This window comes from Callorhinus ursinus, unplaced genomic scaffold, assembly GCF_003265705.2.
Source record: "Callorhinus ursinus isolate GAN/ISIS: 27379988/994484 unplaced genomic scaffold, GSC_fseal_2.0 scaffold6, whole genome shotgun sequence".
Taxonomy (NCBI): domain Eukaryota; kingdom Metazoa; phylum Chordata; class Mammalia; order Carnivora; family Otariidae; genus Callorhinus; species Callorhinus ursinus.
Window position 1 is genome coordinate 4,503,455 of NW_027397068.1, and position 11,279 is coordinate 4,514,733.

Genomic DNA, 11,279 nt, shown 5'->3' on the forward strand with positions numbered 1-11,279 from the left:
GAAGATATTAGGACACGTGAAATAAGCTAGACACAGAAAAATAAATACTGTATGGTGTCCTTTATATGTGCAATCCCAAATAGTCCAACTCATACAAGCAGAGAAAAGAATGGTGGTTGCCAGGGTCTGGGTGGAAGAGAAATGGGAAGGTGATTGTGAGAAGATACAAAGTTTCAGTAATGCAAGATAAGTAAGTTCTACAAATACACTATACAGCATAGTGCTTTAACCTACAGTACTGTATTAATACTTAAAATTTGCTAAAAGGGTAGAGCTTATATTAAGCATTCTTACACCCAACCACACACACATGTGCAAATAATAATGATAATAAGAAGAAGAAGAATAAAGAGAGGGTAGGAGGAAGCTTTGGGAAGTGATGGATATGTTTTATTGACTGATGGGGATTTCACAGGTGTATTCTTATCCCCAACTCACTGAGTTGTATGTAATAAACATATATAGCTTTTTACATGTCAATCATACCTCAATCATGTGTTTTTTTAAAAAAGCAATATACTGTATTTCATCTAATCTGATTGTAAAGTACAGCACAATTTTAAGTACCACTAAAAAACAAAAAAACAAGCTAGCAACATGATATGCCATCACTTGTAAAATGCACTTGAATTGCAGGGACGACAGAAAGAAAAGGTGGGCAACTTAAAATCGATGAGATATGTTATAGCAAAAAATCTTTATATAAAAAAAACCTCATTCACCTCAGTAATTTCCAATAATAGTTCATTGGAGTGGCAACCCCCTAAAAAATATGCCCACATCCTAACCCCCAGAACCTGTGAATATGACTTTTTTTTTTTTTTTGGAAAAAGGATTTTTGCAGATGTAATTAAGTTAAAGATCTTTAGATGAGATGATCCTGTATTGTTGAGGTCACCGTGAATGCAAGGACAAGTGTCCTTACAAGAGGCACACAGAGGACAGGCACATGAGAGAAGAGGAGAAGGCCATGTGAAGATGCAGGCAGAGCCTGCCACAATATGAGGGATGCTTTCCATAGGAAGTGCAGTCCTGCCAGCACCTTGATTTCGGACTTCTGTCTGCCAGAACTGTGGGAGAAAAAACTTCTGTTGTTTTAAGCCACCGAGTTTGCCATAAGTTGTTACTGCAGCCCTAGGAAACTAAGAGAAGGGAATAGTCATTTTTCTAAAAGACAGTGATAAAACATAGATGAAGAAATAAAAAAAAATGAAAATGTGAAAAAGGAGACTGAAAGAAAATATATCAAAATGCTGATACTGATTATATTTGGGTGAAATTATCATAGGAGATTTCTATATATTATTTCTGGAATGTTCTTTTCCATATTTTCCCAATTTGCAATGAGCATAAATAACTTTAATAATCAGGAAAAAATAATAAGTGGTATAAAACATAACACTGAGGTGGGGGGGGCACAGAGGGAGAGAGAGAACAGAATCTCTAGCAGACTCCTGCTGAGCACAGAGCCGGGCGCAGGGCTTGATCTCAGAACCCTGAGACCCTGACCTGAGCCAGACGCTTAAATGATTAAGCCACCCAGGTGCCTCAAAACTGAGGTAATTTTTAAAAAGAACATTGTTCTATAATCCTATTACTATTGTTTCACTATGCTTTTTCTTCATGATCTCTTCTAAACTTTGTCTTTATAATTAAATATTTATTGTCAGTCCAATGCAAAGAAGAAACATTCCTCAAAATTTCTCTAAAATAAAACTTTGGAAAAAATGACTGACTTCTGTATGTTTTCTTTTTTTTTAATTTTTTTAAAGATTTTTATTTATTTACTTGAGAGACAGAAAGTGCGCGAGTGAGAGAGCACAAGCAGGGGGAGCAGCAGAGGGAGAGGGAAAAGCAGGCTTCTGACCAAGCAGGGAGCCCAAATGCGGGGCTTGATCCCAGGACCCTGGAAATAGGACCTGAGCCAAAGCCGATGTTTAACCGACTGAGCCACCCAAGTGCCCCTAAAATGTGTTTCTTAATTCATCCCCATAATTCTTCTTGAGCCTCCTTTTGTTCATCTCCTCCCGAGGTATTCCTCATAAATACACTGTTAAAATCATTTTAATAAGGTTTGGGCATATTCTATCAAAATCAAGGGTTTATTGCAGGAAAGAGTACATGCAGCTTGTCCTGATCCATGCATTTGAATAGTTCAGCTTCTTCATAGTTTTTTATTTTATCGTAAAGATCATCATATTCTTTAATTAATAGAGCATTTTAAATTAATCTATTTTAGAGCAGTTTTAGATTTACATAAAAATTATCAGAGGGTACAGAAAGTTCCCATACGTCCCCTCACACTCCAACCAGTTCTCCCTATTATTAACATCTTGCATGAGGGTGGTACATTTGTTACAACTGATGAGCCAGTATTCACATTGGTAAATTATTATTAATGATATAATTTACATTAGGGTTCACTCTTAGTATTGTATATTCTATGGATTTTGACAAATATGACATATATCCACCATGACAGTATCACACAGGGGGTATTTTTTACCTCCATAAAAATCCCCTAAAGTCCTCATATCCATCCCTCCCTACCTGCAAAAACCCCTAGCCATGACTGATCTTTTCTACTGTTTTCAGTTTTGCCTTTTCCAGAATGTCATATAGTTGGTATCATACAGTATGTAGCCTTTTCAGATTGGCTTCTGTCACTTAGTAATATGCATTTAAGGTGCCTCCACGTCTTCATGGCTTGATAGCTCATTTCCATTTAGTGCTAAATAATATTCCATTGTACTTCATAGCTTCTTAAATGAGATAGATTTGGAGAACCCTTATAAACAGCTCTGTTGCTACATATGATACTTCCTGACCTCTACATGTTTGTGTAGTAGTGTCTATTTCATTAGGCAACAGACACTTTGCCCAAGAAGGCAAACTCACTATAGTCCTAAGGGAGAAGTGTGCCCATGGCACTAATGTCTAAATAAATCAGTCTCACCTAGATTGTTAAATCATCTCTGTTCCTTGAGAGACCAGTTTGCTCTTTATTCATTCAATAGGGGGAAAGAATAAAGGCCTAAAAGAATCATTCTGAGGGACTCCTTGTTAAAGTGGAAAATAAATGGGTGGGGGAGCTTTATTTCTTGAGATTCAGACACTAATTTTTTTTTCTCTTTATATTGTCATTTGCTAGGAGTCTACTTCAAGAGATTTGGCATATGCTACAATTCTCCATGCTTCCTTCACAAAATAAATTTTGCCTAGAAGGATTTATCAATACTTTTCATATTGTGAGAAATGTAGGGGCTTTTAAAAATGTAACTGATTTGTTGAAATCTACTCTTGCCTTTTTATTATCATTGTGCTATAAAATTCTTTGGGCTTTGCTTTGAGTGTCCTGTTTAATTTAAATGTCCTTGAATGACATGGTTCTATATAATGCAATCTCCCCACTTATTTTTTAGTTCTTTCTTCCTTCTTCACCGTTTTTCCATGATGTTTCTATAATGTTGGTTACTTAAACCTGCCAAGTATCTAATGATTCATTCAGCAAAAAATTTATTGGTGTTGAGCAAAGACAAGCACAGAATTCATAACGCAGGTAAGGGCCAGAGAAGCATTCCATGCACATAATCTTTCTAAAACCATTCCTACCCCATCCTCACTTCCCAATTGAGTTTTAACTTTTAGATCCTTCTCTGTGGAGCATCATAATAGCAGTTTTAAAACTTCAGTATCACCTAAACTGCATCTCTTTGCAAGTGCTGGAATGTAAAAGTTTCTCAAAAAATAAGGAACACATTCAGAAGACAGGTGATTTCTAGCAATCAGACCAAATAGGGCTAATTTGGACATAATAAATGATTGAACTTTATTTTGTAGTCATTGATAACTGAGGTTTCAGAATTTAGGATTTTATATAGATACGTTCTTATTAAATTCAAAGCTACATTATTTGAGCCTGTGAATCTTTTCATTCACAGATTATGCAACATATGGAAGCATACATAAGAAAACCTCTACTACAGTCTTATTCTACTACTCTTGAGCTTTCTACAAATGCCTGTTATCTGACATTCTTGTCAGAGGCTTAAAGGCAACTAAGCAAAAACTATAAAAGTACAGGCACTCCAGCAGTTATTCAAGATACTAAATTACATGGGAACTCCAGTAATTAGGGCCTGATCTGTTTGGGTCCCTAATTCATGGGGTTGTATAAAAGACAGATGGATGGTTTGGTGACCAGATTGGGAATGGCTGCAAATATGTAGCCAGAAGTAGAGAATGGAAAAGCAAAATCAGGGGAAAGGGCAAGGTGAGAATCAAATTAAGTTAAATCTTCAGTAGCAAAGACATCTGGCAATCGGGGGTAAAAAAAGGAAGAATAAAAAACATAAAACTAAAGCTGCAGGAGAAATGAACAGGATAAACAGAAAAAGTCAACAGTTCAATTGCGGCGTGTTTGTGCAGGAAGTGAGTGGATGGAGAAGTTCACGGTGTTACGTCTATGATGAGGTGTGAATCCAGGTGGCTGTGCATGCTCCAAACAACCCAATCTAGCCTATGATATATCTGAAATATTCAAAACCCCAAGTTATCTAGATTCTCTTATCAGTGGTGGTTTCAGATCTTATCTATAGGAAAGGGTTGGGGGTAGCAATTTGGTTGGAAGAGAAAACCAAAGGATTTATCATGAAAATATGTTTTTATATAAGTGGCATTATTTTCCCTTAAATGTAAGTTATAGAAAAATAAATATAACAAACTTTACTAAAGAGGCTTTATTCATTTTATATAATATTTAAAAATACAGACCATATTAAAATATTTTATTATGAGACTACAGCACTTGAAAGTGCTTTTAGCTTCAAGTTATAGAACATTTTGCTTAAAATGCAGAGTAAACACTTTATCTTACAAAGTAAAGTAAGACTTTACAGAGTAAAGACTTTATCTTAAAAAATAAGAAATCAGGAGACAATTCTAAATTTGGTACAACAACTCAACAGTATCATCTGCTCTACTATCCTCAGGGTATTGTATTTTTGTCTTTGGGTATGTTACCCCATGATCTCAAGATATCTTCAGAAGCTCAAGCATCACATCCTCACACAACAACATTTAAGCCAGGAAGGAAAGGAATTTTTAAGGTTCTGATTTTTTTCTTTTTTTAACTCATAAGAAAATCTGTCCCAGGAACCCCTGGCCATCTTCCTTTTTGTATCCCATTGGCCAGATCTGGGTCATATCTACCCTTAGATCAATCAGAAGCAAAGTAGAATAGAACTGCCAAGATTGGCTTAAACTGATGGCGAATCATGCCCTGGGGTGGCTGAAGGGCTTACCTTACCTAGAATCAGGATTGCCATCTGTTACCTAAACACAGTTGTGATGCCATCAACAGACAAGAAACATGTAAAAACCAAAGCTCCTCACCAGCACTTTCCTGGGTGCCGTCATTCCCTGCTATATCAATGATAGATCCTTGCTTCAGCCATAGGTCTGTGCATTTTTAATCAACCTAGAAGAATGAAAAAAATTGTAAAAATTAGTCTGGTCTCTAGGCATTCAAAGGTGGCAATGTATTTTAGATGCTTTCAGATCACAGCTGAAGAAAGTACAGTTAATAAATAGTTGATAAGTAATTACAAGTTACACCTGGCCACAGACATAGGTCTACAGTCATGACCAGACAGACCTTTTAGATTTTTACTTATGAAAATGATTATTTCATGGTATGATTTCAGAAGCAACAGTAAGTGTGGACTTCTTAGTATCTGGACTTGTACCTTTAGAAATTTGTTTCTTAGACCAAGACTGTCACTCATGTTAAAATATAAGTGTTGGGGGATGGATAATTATTTAAACTCTACATTATTATAAAGCAGTATGAATTAATTTTGAGCTTTCTCCTGAGAACTAATTTTGGTAAATAGAAGAGAGAGGTTCTATGATGAAGGTCAGGAGGTGACAAGTTGGAAGGGAATTGGCAGGGGGCAGGAGACGCACATTAGAGGCATCAAATGCCCACACCACAAGAACAAAACACCAACTTCATACTATCAGTCTTTGAGTCTTTGCACATTTTTATTAGAAAATGAGAATTGTAGTATCCATTCTAGCCTAGAAAAAGAAAATTACTTTTGTTCTTTTGGGTTCATCTGTTTTCTCTTGATTCTGATAATAGTAAAAGTTTTTGAAGAGCATCCCCACCTTTTTTTTTTTTGCATGAATTTTCCTAAACCTGCTCTAGAGTTTAGGTATGGCTCCAAACCTGTCAAAAATCAGACTCTACCTGTAAATTACACATTAATAATATAATATGATGAGGTAAGGCATTGAGGTGGCCATTTTCAGCTCACAAAAGGGTTTGGAAAGGAGTCCAATTATAAAGTCTAAAAATTATCTTCTGGTTAGGTCTTAGATCACTCAAACCTACAGTTTTCTCTTTAGTTAATTTTGATGAGAGACTAATAATCTCTGACTCTAAATGTTATCTTATCCCTACCCTGATGTAAGCTTCAAAATAGAAATTTAGGTTGAAAATAAAATGCACAGTCACTTCACTTAGGAGCAACTACGTTAAACTAGTTATTTGAAATTTTAATAAATTTATCAGAAGATAAATTTGTGTAACTGATTTTAACACAAGTCCTCGATGTGTCTAGGTTTTCCAGGGATTTTCCCAGTTTTAACATAGATAGTCCTACATCCCAGGAAATCAGGACAGTTGGTCACACCACCTCTACGGCATACATCAATACTAGGAAACCAAAAGATTGCTGTAACTTCATTGATTAGATACTAATCCATCTAGGTAACATCTGTGTCAGTATGTTGGATAATACAGGGCATATTTAATTCATATTTTTCATATTAGAACCCAACAAGTTCTTATTAAGCCACTGAATCAACATAATCATATTTTTTTATTCTGTTACATATAAGAAAATTATGATGATTCACAGAATACCATGTGCATAGATTTCTTAGAGTACCTGGAGCTAAGGTGCTCTGTTTTAGTGCCCAAGACAAGAAAACTATTGTTGCCATTTGAATTTTCTAAGAATGCTGAAAGAAACTTATGCTCAGATTTGTGAAGCCAAGAGGAAAAATATCATTGTGTAATGGTCTAGTGAATCTGGGTAACCATGGGCAGCCATACTGGTAAAGCAAGCAGAGCTTACTTTGTGGTGGCTGAAGGATTCTCATTGCCCATACAAACTGCTTGGAATTCGAAACATAATCTTCATTAACAGTCCTGCAGGTCATGCATTATTATCCCCTGAGGCTCAGTGAAGTTAAGTAACTTGGCTAAATTCATACAGCTAATATACAGTACAACTAGGCTTGCACACAGATCTGTCTGTCCCGACAGCCTTTCTGTCTAGCTTGACAGTCTTTCTGTTGAGCACAGAAGGGTCTTCTGAGGAAAAAGCACCATTTAACGTATATAATACAAATCTATAATCTATGTACAAACATTATGGCCATCAGCTCCTTCCGTATAAAAACTCATTAGCTGAACAGTGATGGCGTACGGACGAATCTACATTTTTAGCATGATTGCATTGCTGCTGTGATAGCTCTTGTTGTTCTTACTGGTTAGTTGTGTAGAACAGGAGTTTCTCTGTGGAAGTAGCTCAGTGAAGACAAAAGAGCATTCTGGAGAGTTAACTGCTAGAGCAGCAGCTGCAGACCCACACACTTTGCTCTTGAATTTGTTCTCTGTACTCTCAGGTTACTTCTCGCACTTTCCTGGAAAAGGAAGGACATGCTCTGCTATCTGGCACAGAACACACAGAAAAATCACCCCAGTCTCAGAAGCGGTGGTGGCCACTCACCCATTTTGCACAGGCAAAAATGTTTTCTCTTTTTTCCCTAATTTGGGGAAGTGATGCATCTACTGAGGGAGTCCAGGTGGCTCCCAGCAAAGCACAGTGATTAAGGGAGTGGTTTCTGGAGCCAGATGACCAGAGTTCAAATCCCAGCTGGACCACTTGGTCAAGTTACTTCATCTTGGAGCCTTAGTTTCCTCAGCTATAAAACAGCAATGATCGATTCCCCCGAGTTGTTGTGCAATTATCTGAATTAATATGGACAAAATCTAGCATATAATAAATGCTCCATTAGTTTTAGCTACCATTGTTCTCCAGTCAAGAGCATATAGCATTCATAAAAAGCCATTTACTGAGCCCCACAATCCACAGTGCTTAGTATTAGGCACCAGAGCTACAACAGGTTCAAGACAGGATCCTAATATTTAAGACTATTATAAACCAGTTAAGAAGACAAGAAAGGTAAGTTTAAAAAAAAAAAAAAAGATAAATAACACTAGTAGGGCCAGCTACTGTGCTAAGTGCCTTGATTGCATACATATAATACTAGATATTATTATTCACAAATGAAAAGCCTGAGGCCCAAAGAGGTCTCCCCTGCTCTTTAAGTAACCCTCCTGATGACAAAGGACTGTGAAATCAGTTTCTTCAGTCCCAACATCCCCTGAAGTTGAAAGAGCAAGTATGAAAATCTTGGAGATTTTATTGAGGACAGGAAGTGGCTGAGCAAACAGGAAGAGCCTGGGGAAGCTGACTCAAGGAGGTCATACACCAGGATCACACAGGCCTTTCCATTTTGTTAATGCTGGCTCGCCTCAAGCTCAGGTTCATGCTCCCTAGTCACCCTCTTGTATTCATAGTCCAAACTTGAGGGACCCTGTGTGCTCTCCTTTTAATGCCGCCATCACTCACTCAATTCTTTGAGAACTGTCTCCATGTACCTCAAATTGCTGAGGAGTGGGATGAGGTCTCCTACCATTCCCTCCCAATCACCCCCAGCCCTCACAGCTCCTTGAGGCCAGCTCATAGATCTTATGTCTTTCAGCTGTTAAATGCCACTCAGTTTAGGACTACAGGGAATAACAAAGAATGAACAAGAGTAAGTAAACAAATCTGAGAATCTTAGGATGTTCCTGTAAATCATGGTCCCTGATTGATATTTGTTGACTTCTTTTTGTGAAGTTAACGAGGAGGTCTTCACGGTTTGATTCCCTTCTTCGGACCCACAGAAGGAAGTTGATCAAACCTCTGTTCCCTCACCTTGCTAGACATATTCCTTTAAAAAAAAAAAAAAAGATTTTATTTATTTATTTATTTGACACAGAGAGAGAGAGAGCACAAGCAGGGGGAGTGGCAGGCAGGCAGAGGGAGAGGGAGAAGCAGGCTCCCCACCGAGCAAGGAGCCTCATATGGGGCTTGATCCCAGGACTCTGGGATCATGACCTGAGCCGAAGGCAGCCACTTAACTGACTGAACCACCCAGGTGCCCCTGCTAGACATATTCTTTTAAATGAATGAACAAACCAACAGACTATATTCTTGGTGGTAAAAAACAGTACAAACCAACTCTATCTGAGATGGAAGTAGATTCATACAGAAGGCTTTGAATGAGTCTCAGAAAAGTTATTCTCCTTCACAAATATCCTCCACAGACAAGTAGAGGCAATAACTGCTCCTAACAAAATAGATACGTTACAAATAAAAAAAAAAGCAGGCCACAGAATGCTGAAAGAGCTGAATGTTAGGAAGCTTCATATATTGAACATCATCTTCAAATCTGAAGCAGAAAGCATAAATATTAATTTTGATAACCCATAAGGCCACCAAAACTACTGAAAAAAATTAAAATTCAGTCTGCATCTGTACAGCTGATTGTTTCTACAGGCTGAATTTTGTGAATAGCTTCACTTTCCTATTCAATTAGAATATATTACTTTTTTATACTCATTTGTGTTTCCAGTAGGATTAAGGAAGTTCAAACTGCATAGATGGATGGAGACCAAAAGCTAAATCTGATAATGATTGTTATTCTGTCAAGCTTAGGAGGTAGAGGGAGAGAAGAATGGCTTCTCAGACCCGTAACAATCATATTTCTGAGAATGATCACTCTAAACACTTAAAAAGATGTGTTTTTGTGGGAAATAGATTAATAAACAGTTTCATTTTCATTCAAAGTACAATTTCAAACCATTTCTATTTAAAAAAAACTGTACTTAAAATGACATGCATTTTATTTTACTAAAGTACAGGACATTAAGCAAAAGTTTGGTTGCCTTGGTGACAAACTGTTGTTACAGATGATGCATATCTCAGGAAAAGGAGATATAAGATGCTTTCAATATACTATGTGCATCATAGAAAAATGAAGAAATTAAAAAAAAAACTGGACCAAACATCTATATCTGTACTGTTTAAAGACATACTCTAACTTCAACAAAGGATCCCTTATGCTACTTTATATTTTTTGAGTTTCTAAAGGCCTTCATTAAGTGTCTCACAATTTACTGTCAACCACAAAGATTTTAAGGAAAGTTTTATAATTTCAGTGATTGAAGGTATGTGTTTTTTTCTTAATTCAATGCCCCACAGTTGTATTCCTATTTGCCCAAATGACTTACTAATAAGGAACTAGCTAAGTATTGTCAACATGTCTATTATTGCCGCTTCATATATCTGTTAAAAACACTAATCTAGAATACAAAGTAAATGTTTTTCCTTTCATAACTTATCAGAGTCCTTTTCATCAAAAAGGAGGTTTTGAAGGCCAATCTTCTAAAATGTACTCTTCTTAACATATTGATAAACAGCTTACTAAAGAAAAAAAGTAAACTTTGAAAATCCTATGAGAAAGAATCAATTGGTTCATAATTCACATATTATCACAGACTAGGAAAAGGTCATTGAAATGAAAAGAGACTTCACTGAGTAGGGTACTCAAGGAAAAGATTACTGGCAAATATGCAAGTGAGAGTCTTGTCTCTACCTTAAACTTTGTCTCTTGATTATTAATTATTTGGGTAAATTAATATAAATGATAAATACTTACTCAATTTTTAAGTGTCACCTGAAGAAAACGGCCATCAACATTCTGGTGTATTTCCTTCTTAATTCAGTTCTGTGAATTTTTTACATACTTAATTAGTGTCTCCTGATAGTACAGCACATTTATAAACATCTTTAAAGACTGCAAAGCTGGGATGCGTGGGTGGCTCAGTCGGTTAAGCATCTGCCTTCAGCTCAGGTCATGATCCCAGGGTCCTGGGCTGGAGTCCCACATCAGGATCCTTGCTCAGCGGGGAGTCTGCTTCTCCCTCTGCCTGCCACTCCCCTGCTTGTGCTCTCCCTCTTTCTGACAAATAAATAAAATCTTTAAAAAAAAAAAAAAGACTGCAAAGCATGTTTAACATGTTGAAGTTACCACAGTTTACTTTTCCACTCCTCTACTTCAGAACATTTATGTTTTTAATAAATGTTGCTAATACA

At 36.8% G+C, this 11,279-nt stretch overlaps 1 long non-coding RNA gene across 1 annotated transcript; it reads right to left on the minus strand.

Annotated features, from left to right (window-relative positions):
- Positions 1-1,105: 1,105 nt before the first annotated feature.
- On the minus strand, positions 1,106-7,588 carry LOC141372957 (uncharacterized). The gene is made up of 3 exons (XR_012378487.1): positions 7,561-7,588; positions 5,395-5,479; positions 1,106-1,142 (listed from the first exon to the last, which is right to left on the minus strand). It is a non-coding gene; the product is annotated as an uncharacterized lncRNA (long non-coding RNA).
- Positions 7,589-11,279: the final 3,691 nt, after the last annotated feature.